Here is a 14,543-nt window from a genome sequence, read left to right on the forward strand (position 1 = left end):
GCAGTGCAGGACATCCTGTAGAATCGCAACAGTTAGATTCTCCAAAATATGGGTTCGACTTCCTGGTCCACTTGCCATATTCTATCCACTGATAAATGCCTATTCTAAACATATTTGAGACATGCAACCCCATGTACATTATGATAAACAAAAACCTGGAGTTCACCCCCTATGGAAAGCAAGTCAATGATTTATTTCCTTAAACCAGACAATGTGTGGATTACAAGCACTTTAATTGCCTGTTTTGGTTGGAATGGTTTTCTATCAGCACAACAGAAAAATATCTGATTTGTGGAGGGTTTAGAGCATCATCATCACACATTTCTTTTCTCCTGCAGGAGGGAGAAGATCCCTGCTGGAAAATATCACTTCATTATCATCAGTGAGAGCAATCAACCTTTTCCCTAATGCTTCTCAGTCATCCTATGCTAAAATGAAGATCGACCTTTCATTCAATCCTAACCATGAGGAAGGAGCATGGCATCCAGAAGATTGGGGGGGGGGGGAATGTCATAGGAAAGTCAAAGGAATAAATTAAGCGCCACAAAAGCACCGTGTGAAGATTGCCAAGTATACATAAGTATACACACATGAAATTTCATTCAGTTGTGCTGTCCAAAGCAAACCAGCTGCAGAAAGAAACAACCCAAAATCAGCAGCCCAATGGTCCGTGGTCGATTAGTCCATGGTCATGTGTTTGCACACAGGTTATATGGAATACATTTGACTTGTCTAGAATGGCTGTGCTTCTCTCTCAGTAGCATAGAAGCTACGATCTGTATGTGGCCATACATTAAGTGATAGCGTGTTTTTAGTGACGGTGCCCAATAAAGTCTCAGACAATGACTGGCAGAGTCGCTCTAATGTCACAGAAGTTGCTTGTGGTCTTTTGCTGCCGCTGGCTGGACAGGCAAGCCTGGAGGAAAACAAAGCAAAAGCAGGGCCTGGGAAGCAAAAGCCTGGGAGGGTGGAGAAGGCCAAAGGGAAGAGCCTGAGAATGTAAGAAAACTAAGAGAGAGAACAAGCAGAGATGAGAGGCTATGCAGGTGTGGCTATGGCTGGTGCTCCTCTGTTGATCTGAAATCACCAGCCAAAAACTCTGCTGCAGGCCTCTAGCCATCTATCATTAATCACTACTAAACTAGTATCATAACCACTTGTTGTCTTTGTCAGCACTTAAGCCTTGCTCTAAAATGTCTATCTGCATAGCAATGTGAGAATTAATCAGAGACATAAACATTAACCAAAAAGAAAAGTTACCAACCCAATAGCTCTGACATCCTAGATTCCATTTCCTTACTCTTTGGTTGGGGTTTTATTTGAGGTTTTTTGTTGGGAGTGTTGCTGCTGTTGGGTTTTTTGTATTTTTATTTTAGATTTTGTTGTGATTTATATGGAAACTGTTCTGTTTGATTCTGTATTTTAATGTTTTATTTATTGTTCATGACAGCTTTTGTTATGTTGCAGTTATGTATTTTTCATGTTGCAAGCCGTCTTAAGCATGGTTTGAAATGTGGAAACGTGGCAAATAAAATTATGTATGTATGTACTTTTTCTCCTTTCAGTCTTCCACTTTCACTGGGTATATGTTTTCATTCAGTGTATTCCTGTTTTCCTCCCTTGAGCACTTTCCCTACTTTCCCTTACAATCTCCATTAATCACACTCCACTTAAATACTTTATAGTAACCTTAAGGCTTAAATGTGCTTAAGTCATAAGGTTAGTGCAAGTAGCACAATCTGTTTGGACAAGTCATTAAAGTGTGTTCAAGTGCTTAGCAACATGCTTGAAACTCAGCTTCCTAGCACTTAATACTGATAAGGCACAGATAAGTACACATTCTATCTGCAGGGACATCTTTTCTACAAATTTTTGGCAGGATAATTGATCTGGCTGTGTTTATCAAATTGCTTCATTTTTTCATTTGATTCTTTCAGTGTTGTATATTTGCAAGTAGAAACCTGCCAGGAAATCTCAGCACAATCCCATTTGGCGCGGGGATACCAGTTTTCATGCATGGCCTACTTTTGAGTTACCAAAACCCACTCCCAGCCCCCAAGGATGCTTGTCTGAATGTGCTGATAGCATTCATTCATTAATTGTTTTTCTTGATACGGTCCTTTGATTGCCTGTTCACAATAAGTCAAAACCTTCCATAAAATTGATCAAATTTACATTTGAAAGTTTTAAAATAAATTATTTATGTGTACCTTCAGGATTGGCTTGACACTTACCATCTCAGATGCCAAACTGCTCTGTTGCCAACCCACCAAATATTTTGGATTTATATACTAGCTTGACCTCAAAATAATGTTGGAATTTTGTTTTCCCACTTTATGGCTTTCTAGCATAAGTCTGTAGAGCAAAACTAAACATTACATGCAAATGCATAAAATAAAGCCCCAATAGTTCTAAAAATGAAAGGAGGCTTAAATTCTAAGTGGATGTAGCTGGGGGAGAGGGAGATATTTAACACTTTGGCTCCCATTTATCTGCTCAAAATCTCCCAAAGCAGTTTCCCCAACATTACGAGTTTTTGTACTGTATTTACATTTGCAGATACAGTGGTACCTCGAGTTAAATACTTAATTCGTTCCGGAGGTCTGTTCTTAACCTGAAACTGTTCTTAACCTGAAGCACCACTTTAGCTAATGGGGTCTCCTGCTGCTGCTGCGCCGCCGGAGCATGATTTCTGTTCTCATCCTGAAGCAATGTTCTTAACCCGAGGTAATATTTATGGGTTAGCGGAGTCTGTAACCTGAGGCGTATGTAACCTGAAGTGTATGTAAGCCGAGGTACCACTGTACTCCTACTACCCCTGCTACTTCTCAACTCTGCAACCTCCCAAAGCTTTTCCATTTTCTAAAAAAACACTGGGCCTTCATTAAACACATTTGTATGCTCCTGTGGTTAGCTTCACTGAAATAGCTAAAGCAATTTTGTTTCCAAATCTATTACAGGGAAGGACGGTGCCTCAGCTTTGCATGCAGAAGTCATCAACAGACCTAAAAACCTGGAGAGCCACTGCAAGACATTGTAGACAATAGTGAGATAAATGGGCCAATGGTGTGACTTGGTGTAAAGGCAGCTTCATAGGATATGAAGTCTTCACATGTTTGCGCTTACATAGCCAAAACCGCACCACCCATGTGCAAGAGGGAGCAAAGACTCAGAATACCCCTGTGGTATGTGAAAGTAAATCTTTTAAAAAAGAAATAACCTTAAGGGGAGAAGAGTCTAAAAACAGCTGGATGAAGACTGAGTACCCTCAGTGCTCATAGAATGCTTTCTGACTATTGTAAGGGACACAGCTGAAAAGGAAGAGAAAAGGAAGAGAAAAGGAAGAGAACAGTGAAGAAAAGAAAACAAAAAAGGGTAGAATCATCTAGTTGTCTTGATGGTGATCTACCTGGTTCACTCTGAGAAAGCTATTTATTTTCAATATTCCCAGGGATGGTGCCCACAGAAGTCGAGGGAGAAATGAAAGTTTTTAGCAGGCATCAATGTGTCCACGTTCTGTTCAAAAACAGCCCACTGAGGACTAAGCATGCTCAAAGGGCACACTAGGCTGACTGAACACTGGGGCAGAGGTAGAGAAAGCCAGGAGAGAGGAGGAATTTCATGACATGCCACACATCTGTTGAAGCATTTCTTATAGTCATTAAGTTCCAGCTGATCTTGATTTTACACCTGTTTGCGTTGGTGCCATCATGTAACTTAAATTCATGCTCTGATCTGTATGTCTCTGCAATTCCATGAATGGAAGCCTCCTCCATCAAGTTCAACAGAAAGGATAACTCTTGGCTCTTACAAAGGAATCCATTCGCAGAGCCGACTTATCCATTTAAATGAAAAGGGTGTTCGAGCAGGTAAAGAATGGCTTTAATTTCTCTAAGAATTTGACCTCCATACCTAAAAGAGGTTTAGGGACTTGCAGCACAATTATTTGCATGTCTACTCAGAAGTAAGTCCCTTTAAATCCAATGAGGGCTAACTCTCGGTTTAAATGTGAATATAGGATTGCAGCCTTCTACCGCCACATTTCACGTTGGCAGCTCTTCTAGTGTATTAGCATCACCTAAGCTTCTGAGTCATCTTCATCTCCCAGGTTTACTGGGGCAAGGGCAGGCACAAGGTAGATCAGGATATCTGGATAGTTTATATTAGATCGGTAAGAATTCCTGACTCTCAATCATTTAACAAAGGTAACCAAAAGACTCTTCCCCCACCCACAAATTGTAAGGTAAAGGTAAAGGTACCCCTGCCCGTACAGGCCAGTCGTGACCGACTCTAGGGTTGCGCGCTCATCTCGCTCAAGAGGCCGGGAGCCGGCGCCGTCCGAAGACACTTCCGGGTCACGTGGCCAGCGTGACGAAGCTGCAACTGGCGAGCCAGCACCAGTGCCGCACACGGAAACGCCGTTTACCGCCGCTATAAAGCGGTACCTATTTATCTACTTGCACTTTAGGGGTGCTTTCGAACTGCTAGGTGGGCAGGAGCTGGGACCGAACAACGGGAGCTCACCCCGCCGCGGGGATTCGAACCACCGACCTTACGATCAGCAAGTCTTAGGCACTGAGGTTTTACCCACAGCGCCACCCGCGTCCCAAATTGTAGTGAGGAAATAAAGAAAGCTTCAAGAGGGCAGGAGGCAGGAACAGATTTTTGTGTCGAAGGACTGTCAGATCCATTCAGTTTTAGTACTAAAAACAGATTCCTTGGCTCAGAATTATTTAATTTATGTGTCTATCTTTTGCACCAGGTTCCATCTGGTGGATCTCCAGGTTCTAGTCAAAAACAACGTAGATCCTGCAGCCCTGAAGTCTATCAACCCCTGTGCTGGGGATACCAAAACACCACCACAAGTTATTCCATTCTCCTAATGAGGCAGAGGTAGCAATTAAGCCTGGCTTTAATTAAACCTATAATTTTTATGCATTTCTGACCTATGTATGCATGTGCCAAAAATAAATTCCATTAGCACCAAAGGCAGCAAGATCTCTTGTGAAGTAACTTCTAAACATATTTAACATTCCATTTTGTTCTGCATACGGTGTCCTCCAAGTAAGAATTTATTATGATGGCCTTGGCTGTTCTCTCCAGCTAATAGCAATTAATACGTAGCCTATACCTCTTAGAAGAGACAGCATCCACAGTACAGTCTGCGTCTGTTACATTTTTCAGCTTCTTTAATGGCTGGAATTGTTTTCCTGGAGTCCAGCCACACCACCTTTTAGCTTACGCAAAGGAACAAGCTTTCCTCCTATTCCTTGGTTTAAAAACTGCCAACTTTTCAAGTTCATAAAGACAGAAAATATTTAAACAAGATTATCATGTCTTGAAGAACGCCTCTCAAGGCAACAGAACTTACCGGTAACTTTCTGGACCCCAAATTTGAAGACTACGGTGCCAGAGTTATCTGCAAGTTTAGTTCCCTTGGACTAGATTCTTATTGAAGTCTGTCCCCAATTTCTTTATGAATTAAAGTTATAGGTGTTGCCAGGCAAGGCACTGGACATTCTCATTGCAATTTTGCAAGCTATCATTTTGTTTCACATACTTGAGTCAGGTCAGCTGACTACAGGCCACTTTATATTGTTGCATGTCATCCCAATCTCCAAGCGGTGCAAGAATCCAGAGGCTTATCCAGGGTTTGGTTTCCTCAGAATGAGGGTCAGCGGAGACTGTGGTGTGTTTACAGCATATGGTTTATTTACACATACATACAACCTGAGCCTACGATGGAAGGATTCACAGCATTAACACCCCATGAGGGTCTTGCTTCTCTCATAGCCACAGCCTTGGATTCCAACAGAAATCAAGCGTAACTCTGTCTCCCAGCCTTCAGCCTTATCAGCTTCCAGCTCACATAACTGAACTCTCAACTCTGGCCTTTGTCTTTCTAACTATTAGAGAGTTTGTTGTGTGGCACAGAGCCATTTCCTTTGTTACCTTAAAGGCCCATACTTAGAGGAGTATTACCTCACCAGCAAACTAAGGTGGCTATTCCAGAAACTGAATCTGGGCTGGATCCAGGAATTAGAAGGGGGCTCAGCTCGGGCATACAGCTTACCCCCTTCCCAAACTCATAACACTATGTTACCTTTAGCAATTTTAACCTTTTGTACATGTCCTCGATTAGCTGTCGGTCCTGGAAGACCTGCTCCCTACTTTGTAGGCCTTTTCCCACCTGGCTTGGAAGGGCCCTGACTGACTCCAGCTGCAAAAGCTAAGGCTGCTGTACAGACTCAAGCTGGGGTATTGTTTAAGGGGAAGCTTTGATATTGGACTGCACATATTTCTTGTCAGGTATATTTACATCCTGATGAGAGGATCTCGCTGCAGCATTTTAACGACTTTGTTCTCCACAGCAATCACCTTTGGTCCTGGGCAGTATTTAATTGGCTTCACTTAATGGCTGAAAGTCACTGTCCATGACTTACTGTATTTTTCGCACCATAGGACACACTTTTTCCCTCCTAAAAAGCAAGGGAAAATTTGTGTGCGTCCTATGGAGCGAATGCAGGCTTTCGCTGAAGCCTGGAGACCGAGAGGGGTCGGTGCGCACCGACCCCTCTCGCTCTCCAGGCTTCAGGAAGCTATTCGCTAGCCGTGGGAGACCCAGCTCTCCCACGGCTAGCGGAGCGCTGCATTAATCCCGAAGCTTGGGGCGCGCGGAGCTCAGCTCGCCCCAAGCTTCTGGGTGCCAGCAAGGTCTCCGCTAGCTGTCTAGCGGAGACCTTGCCGGCACCCAGAAGCTTGGGGCGCGCTGAGCTCCGCACACCCCAAGCTTTGGGATTAGCGCAGCACTCCGCTAGCCGTGTCTAGGCTGCGGATAGTAGCCTGTTTCCCGGAGCATCGGGCGCCCTGAAAGCAGAGCGCCCGGCGCTTCGGGAACACATCCGCAGCGTGGGGAGCCTTGCAGGAGTTCCCCGCAGGGCTCCCCACGCTGCGGATAGCAGCCTGCCGCCCGGCGAGAGGGGCGCCCTGAAGCAGAGCGCCCCTCGCGCCAGGCATACATCCGCAGCATGGGGAGCCCTGCAGGAGTTCCCCGCAAGGCTCCCCAAGCTGCGGATAGCAGCCTGCCACCCTGCGGGCGGGGCGCCCTGAATCAGAGCGCCCCTCGCGCCGGGCATACATCCGCAGCGTGGGGAGCCCTGCAGGAGTTCCCCGCAAGGCTCCCCAAGCTGCGGATAGCAGCCTGCCGCCCGGCGGGCGGGGCGCCCTGAATCAGAGCGCCCCTCGCGCCGGGCATACATCCGCAGCGTGGGGAGCCCTGCAGGAGTTCCCCGCAGGGCTCCCCACGCTGCGGACAGCAGCCTGCCGCCCGGCGCGAGGGGCGCCCTGAAGCAGAGCGCCCCTCCTGCCGGGCAGACATCCGCAGCGTGCGGAGCCCTGCAGGAGTTCCCCACAGGGCTTCCCACGCTGCGGATAGCAGCCTGCCGCCCGGCGGGTGCAGCGCCCTGAATCAGAGCGCCCCTCGCGCCGGGCAGACATCCGCAGCATGCGGAGCCCTGCAGGAGTTCCCCGCAAGGCTCCCCAAGCTGCGGATAGCAGCCTGCCACCCTGCGGGCGGGGCGCCCTGAATCAGAGCGCCCCTCGCGCCGGGCATACATCCGCAGCGTGGGGAGCCCTGCAGGAGTTCCCCGCAAGGCTCCCCAAGCTGCGGATAGCAGCCTGCCGCCCGGCGGGCAGGGCGCCCTGAATCAGAGCGCCCCTCACGCCGGGCAGACATCCGCAGCGTGCGGAGCCCTGCAGGAGTTCCCCGCAGGGCTTCCCACGCTGCGGATAGCAGCCTGCTGCCTGGCGGGTGGGGCCCGCTGAAGCAGAGCGCCCCGTGCGCCAGGCAGACATCAGCCAGCCCCACAAGCTCGGGGGACAGCAGGGAGGCGCAGCGCCACCATCCCGCTGTTCCTCGACCTGGTTCGGTTTCCCTGACCTGCTTTTGGGGGGGAAATAAAGGGAAAAATTTTTTCCTTTATTTCCCCCCCAAAAAACTAGGTGCGTCCTATGGGACGGAGCGTCCTATGGTGCGAAAAATACGGTAATTATTGGCTCGAATCCCAAGCTAAAGCCCCCTCCCCTTTGGCAAGCAAAGGGAACAACTTACAATCCGTTCTCAGACTTCCTCAAATGGGAATGGACCTCCTGATTATTGAGAGCAATGTGGGCAGTTCACCTGGAGCTGATTTCCTAATTATTTCATATTCATAAACAGCCTTGTTTAGGGAAGTTTTTAATGACTGATGTTTTAATGTATTTTTAATCTTTGTTGGAAGCCGCCCAGAGTGGCTGGGGAAACCCAGCCAGATGGGTGGGGTATAAATAATAAAATTATTATTATTATTATTATTATTATTATTATTGACCATTGTGATCACTTCCAACTCTACAATTCTATGATTCTATGTTGTATTTGTAATACTCTATTATGTTTTATTACATTTTTATTGTTTGTAAGCCGCTCTGAGATTCATTTGAATAAAAAGCTGCACAGAAATACAATAAATCAGATCAAATGTTCTGTGAACTGCCCTGAGACCTTCTGGTATAGGGCAGTATATAAGTTCAATAATTATTATTAATAATAAATGCCTTTGTACTTGTGGGTGGGTGGGTTTGATACAGATAGAAACTTGATCCTTCCTTGGTTCCTGCTTACGTGTATTTTGAAAGAAGAATCTAATTTCTATCCATGCCCGCTATTCTTAAATGATGCTATGTGTATCTATTCCATATGCAGGTACTGAATCAGAAGTATAAGATATAACATGAAAAATGTTGCTCAGCCAATCACATATTTCATACAGCTGGAAAATGAAGCCAAGCTCTTAATCCCATAGAAAACACTGCAATCCAAGTTCTCATCACTTCATAACTTTAGAAGACAATGCCACGTATAAAGATTTTTGTGAGACCGGAAAGAATGACAATTCCACACACACACACACACACACACAGGGAGAGAGGGAGAGAGAGAATGCGAAGTGAATGGGAAAGCCTTTGCATGCAATGAAGCCTGTTCTCTGCACCAAGGTCCCCATGCCAACAACAAACTGCTTGTTAGACATGATTCTTTAATTATACCCTGAAGTGACTTTTCCTACTTCTGGTATATATATAGTGCTTTTGAAATATCACAATTTTGTCACATTCCAATAACATGCAGCTCAACTCTGTTCATATTAATCATGTCAATTATTTGTCCATATTTGAACTTCATTGTTAAGACCTGTTGAAAGCCTAGCCTAGTTTTCTCATTGCTCCATTCTGGATCATTCCATTAAATTACTGCTCTTCTTTCTATCATGTCCAATTTCTCTTTGTAAGAACTTAGCACAGTACTGGCAGTGGCTATTTTTCTTGTACTGGCCAAGGCTAACAGAGTGCAAACATGTGTTTCTTGTTTTCTCATTCTTCATAATTCATTTCATGCATTGGATTGTGGATATATTCAAATTGGAAGCTTCCTGAAAAGAACTTGTTACATGCACGATTTGGGGGTTCTATTCAAACAGATTTCTTCACCGTCTCCTTTCTAGTCTGCTGATCATTGTTATTCCACTGTTCAGAGCTATTTTTATCACTGCTTGATTCCTTCCCTACTATCAGATCAACAGTTTTTAACCACCTGAAGCCCCATGTGACCATCACACAAAGGATCTTGAGATGCGTGAACTGATATTGGGTCTCTGGATATCCTGTTACACAAAACGTTAAAAAGAGACATGTCCAGTAGTTCCCAAAATCTGGTTCTTACAGTCTGGCAGACACTTTATTAACATTGGACTGAGTTAATAGGGCTAATCTCAGTATTTCAGTTTAAATGGTTGTAAAACAAGATATTAGGTTTGGTGCCTCATGTGAACTATGATCACATATTGTAGTTTTAGACTGTAGTTTAATTAAAACCTGACAGAACAGTTCACGTGTCACCTTAAACTATATTTTTAACTATAGTTTAGCATGAACAAGCTGGTGGATGCCGCTCACTCATGCTTGCTTTGTTCCTCACCTGCTCCTGACTTTTTCCAGTCAGGAAGAAACAAATCACAGTGCTGATTTAGTGTTACATACAAACCAGCACCCCTGATTTCTTGGAGAGATACAAGCCATGAGCACTGGCTTGCATGCACTGCTAACTCAGCACTGTTTGTTTTCTCCCGGCTGGGGGAAAGGCTGGAGTAGGAGAGGATTGAAGCAAGTACAACTGAACAGCATGTACTACCACATTGCTTCTTCACATTAAACCAGAGCTTATTTTTTACTGTGGCTCAATGTAGCATGTGAACCAGGCTATGGTGTGTGGGTGTATCTGCCTGTCTGTCCTGAGTGTATGGAACAGTGAGATAATATTTTTTTAATGCGGTCTTGAAAATATGGAATTAAGATTATGAGCAATTGAATAATCTGGCTGTAACAAATTGGCCGCTGTCACAGGCCTTCACACCCTGCCTAAAGTTCTTGCCATGAATGTAAGTCAGATGGTAACAGATAAAAGTCCAAGGTCTTCCTATAAGGCTCTGCTCTGGATTTTATCTGACATGGAAAATAGGCAGGTTTTCCCTAAGCCTGGACTCAAGAGATAGTATTCAGACTTTACATTCATTCAACAAGTGTACAACCTGTGTACACAAATAGTTGAGATGTGTGCACCCTCACATAGTTATTCACAGGCAATATTCAACAAACATACAATCGGTGTTTCTGTGTACAGAATACTTAAGCTATATGAATAAAAATGTGCACACTCTTTCACACTTTTTTGCACTTGTGCTCATTGTGTGAAGTAGCTAACATTCAGAAAGCAGGTTTGATTGTCAGATCATTATGTGGCAGCTTCTTAAAAACTTACTGTATGACAGCTTGGAATGGGTTAGGATATTGCTTTGTTCAGCCCTAGTCGAGTAGTAACCTATTTTTACCAAGCTCCTTTGTCCAACCCTCTCATTTCCCCAGATTTTCATCAGGTGTGGCAGTGTTGTAGAAACCACTTGACCCTATGGCATTAGCTGTAGTGGGTTGCTTCTCTACATGGTTAAAGTCACCACATGATAAGGGACACCAGTGTTATTTTTTATTTTAAAAAAGTGCCGGAACTCACCATGAACGCCTCCCTTGTTCTCTTTAAGAGTTGCAATGGCGCCCACCTGAGAGGTGCCAGAACTAAGTTTCAGTAAGTTCTGGCTGGGAAAAAAGCCCTAGGGGCCACTATGTGGTCAAAGGTTACCCAAATCTACACAAAGGTATCCAGAAAAAAAGGAGTAAGGTTACAATGAAAGTAATGGAAACATAGCTATAATGGGGAGAATTGATAAGACAACCTTTGGTATATACTTCCTCAGGAAAATGGGAGCCAGTAGCCCAAACCCTCTCCAGGAATACAAGTAACAGTGGCCATAGAAGGCTAGCACAGATTTTCCGGAAAGTTCTAGCTCATTTATTCAAATAGCTTTTGTGCTACTTTCCAGGATCCTAGATCCTCCCAAAGAGCTTAGAGTAAGAAATACTGAAGCAATAATAACTTGTTATCCACACTATTATAATCAACACAAAGTTTTAGAAGCCAAGCCTCCTGGTCAGCAGCAACAGGACCTGACAGAGAAGCACAGCCCATGCCATATTCACTGTTACACGAGCCAAAGAGGAAGGCTGGGTGGAGCGAAGGAAAGGACCCTGTGTTGTGCCAACGAGGATTGGAGGCAAGTGCTGCAGACACTGCGGGATTAGCAACCTCCCTACTCACTCGGGGGTTCCAGCGGCTCTCAGGGATGCAAGGCAGGAACAGAGAGGCTCACTGGCACCGAAAGAGGGGCCGAGTAGGACGGGTGCCAAAACGAAAGAAGCTAAACTTTTAACCTTCTGCCAGTCCGAAAGCAGGCCCAGACAGACTCGGGGCCCTTTTTCCAGGGCCTTCCCAATGCAGCCAGTTTGCGTACGAGTAACACCAGACTTACCTTGGCTCCCCAGGTGCCGAGCAGCTGCTTCCATCCCAACTGCGGTGCTTCACCACCAGTCCTCACAGGCGGCTTCTAAGCTGCAGCTCTAGGTCCGTTGTACTTTTAAATATATATATATACACACACAAAGTCTCTCTGCCTCCTTTCCCTTCCCTTCCTCTCTCAGGAAGGACTACTTCCTCTTTCCAGGTCAGAGGCAGAAGGGCCCTCAGCGGGTCCCGCAGCATTTTAGGCGTAATGGGAGACACCTGAGAGCAGCATCCCAGCATCTCCTAAGCCCAGCGCGAGAGGAACAGAGAAGGGCAGTTCTCTGGGGTTGGGCCGGCTCTCTTGAGCTTCGATTAAAACCTGGACTGGAACTTCTCCAAGCTCTGCTGAACTGGAACACATAAATCCAGGAGCATATTTCCTAATACATTAGGTGGACGATTAAGAAGAGCTGTGGGCAAATCCTGACTCTTTGTTATAAAGGAATGGCAAAAACAAACGTACCTTGCCTTTTACTGGTAGCTTAGTCCTACCAACTTTGTAATGTGTGCCTAATACATCTATCTGTCAAGAGATAGTTTTCTGCAGGAGAGGTCATGGAGTGAACTACTTGCCACTCCTTAAGAGTGAAATTAAAACTTATTTAAAGTTTTGAGCATTTTGATCCTATAGGACACAGGCAGAGCAATCCTAACAGGAGCTGGGGAGGAGCAAAGTGGTGGATTCAAGGGCTGTGCTCCAAGCCCTCCTGTCTTTCACTTGCTGGAACAGAAGGTGAGGGAGCAGTTCCCCCATTTTGCTATGCCAGCTCTAGCCTGGCATAGCTGAGGGACCCGAGAATTGGACCCTTGGGGAACAGCATACCTTTGGGCCCAGTTAATCCAAAATCACCAGAGCCCCACCTGTTTCAGGGCTTTCTGCTTGCTGCTGCCAACAGAAAAACTACCAGCTTCCTACTCCTCATTCCAAGGCACAGCTAGGCCGCCATCATGAAAGAACCCCAGCAGAGAAGAGACATCTACACACCACCCTAACTCCCCCTTCATGGGGGGGGGACTAGGATTGCACACTAACCTTTATTCTAAGGCACATTTACTTGAGAGTAACCCCCACTGAACACACCAGGACTTGTTTTTGAGTAAACACACATAGGCTTCAATTTACTTAAATGCTGGAAACCATCTGTCTTGCAAGAAATGGGATTTGGTTCGTTTGCAGGGTTTTTCTCTTGCTGGATCATACTCATCGTCTCTCCACCCCCTACCATGTGCATGCTGCCATTATCAAGGCATTATCATTTACAATACTGGAAAAGGAGGCTCTGGATGGAAACTTGTAGGCCCAGATCAACTAGCTATTAATTTGGAACAATTTAAAAACAAAACAAGAGTTTTAGATGCTATTATGGTGTCACAGGAATTGAGAGGAATAGAAGATAAAATTACCAGCCATTTGTCAATCAAATTTTGTTGGCCAGAAGTATTCCTGCAAATGCACCAGAATGAAATTTGCATTTGTGAATAAACCACCTGAGCCAAATTCTAAGGCCCGAGGCAGTTTTATCTGTATAATAAAGATTTCATTGCCCCCCTCCTTTAATAGAAAATGTGGAGCAGAAAATGAATATAAAATGGTACGTTTATGACAGCCAAAATGATTGATTGGAAGAAAGTAATAGATGCTAGTTTCATTCTAATTTCCTCCTTCCACAGAAAAACCAATGACCCAGAAATGTGTAATAAATTAGCCAATTATCCCCAGATGTCAGGCTCTGCAAATGATGTAATCATGGATTTTACAAATCAGAACTGTCCAAAAGAGTAGTACGTCTTCCTGATTAAAATGTCAGCATAAAGTACAGTTTCTCACTTCAATTTCCACCGCTAAAATCAGCTTCTGTAATGGTGCAATATAATAATTAAATGAGTAGCAAACCTCACATGATAGTCAACAGAAATTCAAAATTATTTTTTTCAGAGGTTTCAGGTGAAAATTAAATGTCCTAGTAAAGCTCAGCCAATGTGGTTGCAAAATGTGCTGCAAAGTGCCGCCTCAGCTGCTCAAATAGATAGAAACTGTCCTACACAGCATATTCCCATGCATGTCTACTCAGACACAACTCCTGCTGAAGAAGGGACTACTCAGTAAATGTGCATAGGCTGAAATTCTATACTCACTTACCTGGACTTACTTTTGAGTAGTCATGTAAAAGCCTACATATCATACAGAAATTGAGAGGACAAAGTTATGTCTCACTATCAGGTAAAAGGCCCGTATTTAAAAAATAATTGAGAACTATCATAGAGATCTGCAGTCATCTCCAGTAATGAACATATCCCAGAGATTTGGAAGTTGTTGTTGTTGTTTTTAATATGAAAGATAAACAGGTTTCCCAAAAGAACTGACACCTCAGTGTGGACCTGACTGATCCCAAGGGTATGTTAATTTACAATTTGGTATTACGTTATGAATGACTACTAGATAAACAGCTGTTAAAGCTCATTAACTGGAAAGCTATAAATTGGTCAAATGGCTTTATTTTCAAATGATGGTGGATAGAGGGTGTATAACTAGCCAACATTGGACCTTGATTTT

The 14,543-nt window shown here is 44.6% G+C and overlaps 1 long non-coding RNA gene across 1 annotated transcript in view; it reads right to left on the reverse strand.

Annotated features, from left to right (window-relative positions):
- The window catches only part of LOC310760083, a 37,040-nt gene extending 23,841 nt beyond the window's left edge, over window positions 1–13,199 (reverse strand). The window contains exon 1 of the long non-coding RNA XR_014546743.1: window positions 11,958–13,199. This is a non-coding gene — a long non-coding RNA (uncharacterized lncRNA). The remainder of the gene's footprint in view (window positions 1–11,957) is intronic.
- Window positions 13,200–14,543: the final 1,344 nt, after the last annotated feature.

This window comes from Podarcis filfolensis, assembly GCF_964270895.1.
Source record: "Podarcis filfolensis genome assembly, chromosome: 3".
Classification (NCBI taxonomy): Eukaryota; Metazoa; Chordata; class Lepidosauria; order Squamata; family Lacertidae; genus Podarcis; species Podarcis filfolensis.